Source organism: Charadrius vociferus, unplaced genomic scaffold, assembly GCF_000708025.1.
Source record: "Charadrius vociferus isolate BGI_N301 unplaced genomic scaffold, ASM70802v2 scaffold298, whole genome shotgun sequence".
Taxonomy (NCBI): domain Eukaryota; kingdom Metazoa; phylum Chordata; class Aves; order Charadriiformes; family Charadriidae; genus Charadrius; species Charadrius vociferus.
Window position 1 is genome coordinate 3,767,746 of NW_009649936.1, and position 2,709 is coordinate 3,770,454.

The following is a 2,709-nucleotide window of genomic DNA, read 5'->3' on the forward strand; positions in this document are numbered from 1 at the left end:
ATTCCTGCTCTCTTTTGTTCATCTTATCTGCACACTGCATTCCACTCCTTCAGCTGTGCCCATACAAATATTTGCAGGCATGTATTACCCAGCAGATCAGAAAATAAACCAAAACCAAATAATATTTCTTTTCAAATGCTGCTTAATTTTTATATTAAACCACATTTTCAAGAATGTAGGCATTGCATAACTGAAGAGGCAGCAAAACAGTTATAGAAAGGCAGGAACTCCTTCCAACAGTTTGCCATCAAAGCCAATGCTTTAATGACTGGACTCAGCCCTGACACCAAAGGTGTGCCTAGCTACTGTGCAGATAACAGAGCTATGGCAGCCTCTTGTAATACTAGATTTGATTCCAGGTGTTTGAGGAATCATACTTCCTCATCTGAAGATTATTTTGCCATTAACTACCTGAGCTCTTTCCTCCAGATAATCTGCTTCTATTCTCTCCAGCCATTTTTTCCACCCGTCTTCACTACTGACTGGAAAAAAAGCCCTTTCTTCTTTTCTTCCGTGATGTTTGGGTGACATCAAGGAAACAGTAGGAGCATGACAGAAAATCTCTCATTGTCTGCGTTCAGGTGCCACATGCTATAGCAGCTGTTGGTCCTCAGAAGGAACAGTGACAACAAGACCCAGGAAGGGCAAGCACAGCAGGAGTGCCTGCAGCCTTCCTTTGGAGGCCAGGAAGATATTTTAATGTCAATCTTCAACAGCCCTCTACCGATCTCGGCAAACTAGCCTTCAGACACCTCAGTACCGTATTTGGTACAAGAACTATTTTTCAAACAAGGATAGAAAAACACACTACTATTTCAAAATTACTTTCTGCAAAAAGGAAATCTCTACTCAGGAAGCTCTTCACAAGGAAAGGGTGAAAAAGCTTATTTTTTGGCTCAGCAGTCTATTGATCTTCAACAGCTACCTGCCTCTGAAGTGGAAGTTCCCCCTCCTTTCCTCCATGCCTTACTCTCACATCTCCTGCTCCCAGCCCTGTGGTATCCTCCTCTTCCTTTCACCCCCTCTGCGGCTCATTTGACCTCCCAGTAAGTTGACACAGCTCCCTAAAATGAAGCAGGAAACAAACAAACAAAACCAACCCAGCTTTTTATATCTGTTTGCTGTTTTGCAGGATAGGAGCTTAATGCTCACTTAAAGGTCAGACGAGCACCAGAGCTGCAGCAAGAGAAGCCACAAAACTACCCATTCTTTGTCAGCAAGTTGTTCAATCAGCTTTGCCCATCTGAAACTTTACTTTCAGAAACAATGAACTCACCAATGCTGAAACTTTACAAATAGAATCAGGCAGACATTTATGTGAAAAATTTCAGCATAAGAGCTTACACTTGCAAATAATGATGTTCTGAAACACTTAATGAGATGCAAAGTTGCAGCAAGGAGGCGCCAGGGCTGTGAGAAACAGCAGTTAGAAGCAGAGAATAGCAGGGAGGAGGAGGAAACAGAGGAGATGGGCAACAAGGGAGACTTAACAGGGGTTTCAACAGGGGAAACATACATAAGAAGTGTGGTGGTGGCAAATCCACTAAAAAAAACAAAGACATTTGGATTATAAAACTCAGCCAAGAAATAAAAGTGACTTCCTGGGGTATTGTTGTGGTTTGGGCAGGTAAATGCAGGAATGTTGCACTCAGTTGCGAGTGCACAATCCTCCTTTGCGGAGGATTTGATGGCTCTGATAATTTATATGCTGTTTCAGACACAAGAGGGGAAAAGAGTCCCATTAGTCACCAAGAGTCCAAATGCAAAAGAAACCTACACTGCTTAAACTTCTACTCAAGCATCCTATGCTGGATTTTATTATTTGAGTTTGACAACAGTTTATCAAATCCCTCTTCTGCCATCAGTACCATTTGCAACATACTGTCCTGCAGTCCATATATATTTAAATACACACACCCCTACACACCCCCAAAAGCTATATGTAAAAGCTCCAAACCTGCAGAGCAAGATTGTTTGCACTTCTATAATCTTCTTCTGACTAAATATTTGAGTAATCTCTTGCCGCAAGTTTAGGGAGTCTGTCTTCCTGGATTTAATAAAATGTGATTTCAACTGCTATTGCTGCTTCCCACTAGAGACAATACCGTGAACTTTCTCCATGAAGACAAATGTTTTTCATTTCCAATAGATCAGCGGCAAGGAGAGACTCACTGGTATGAAAAAAGGTATAAAATCAGATAAATAATATATTTGCTAGTGTGTGAAACTGATGTATAAATTTCCAACTATTTATCCACCACACATACAGCAGCAGAAATTTAGGGAGAGAAAAGGAAGAAATTCTATAATATTGTGCACTGTCTCTATTTTGCCTGCCACTACACACAAATAAAAGCAGTTATCCTGATACAGACTAGAAATTCTCTTAGAAATTAGAGGCTACTTTTCACATTCAGATCATACCCATAGTTTTGCCAACTGACACTCAAAATAGCTCCTCCTCACTTGCAGCAAATTACAAAACATCAGAGTAACACCACAAAGCTCTACTTGTCCTTCTCATTCCTGTTTACAACCAAGCAGCAGCTCAGGGTGCAATTTCATCTTACTCTCAGTCCAATCTAACCGGGGATTGCTCCTGCAAGGAGCAGTCCATGTCTCCTCCCTCCCCTGCTAAGGAAAGACTAGCTTGCTGTCCGAGTAGTAAACTGATCCAGCGGACCATGGGATTGATTGCACAACTACTGG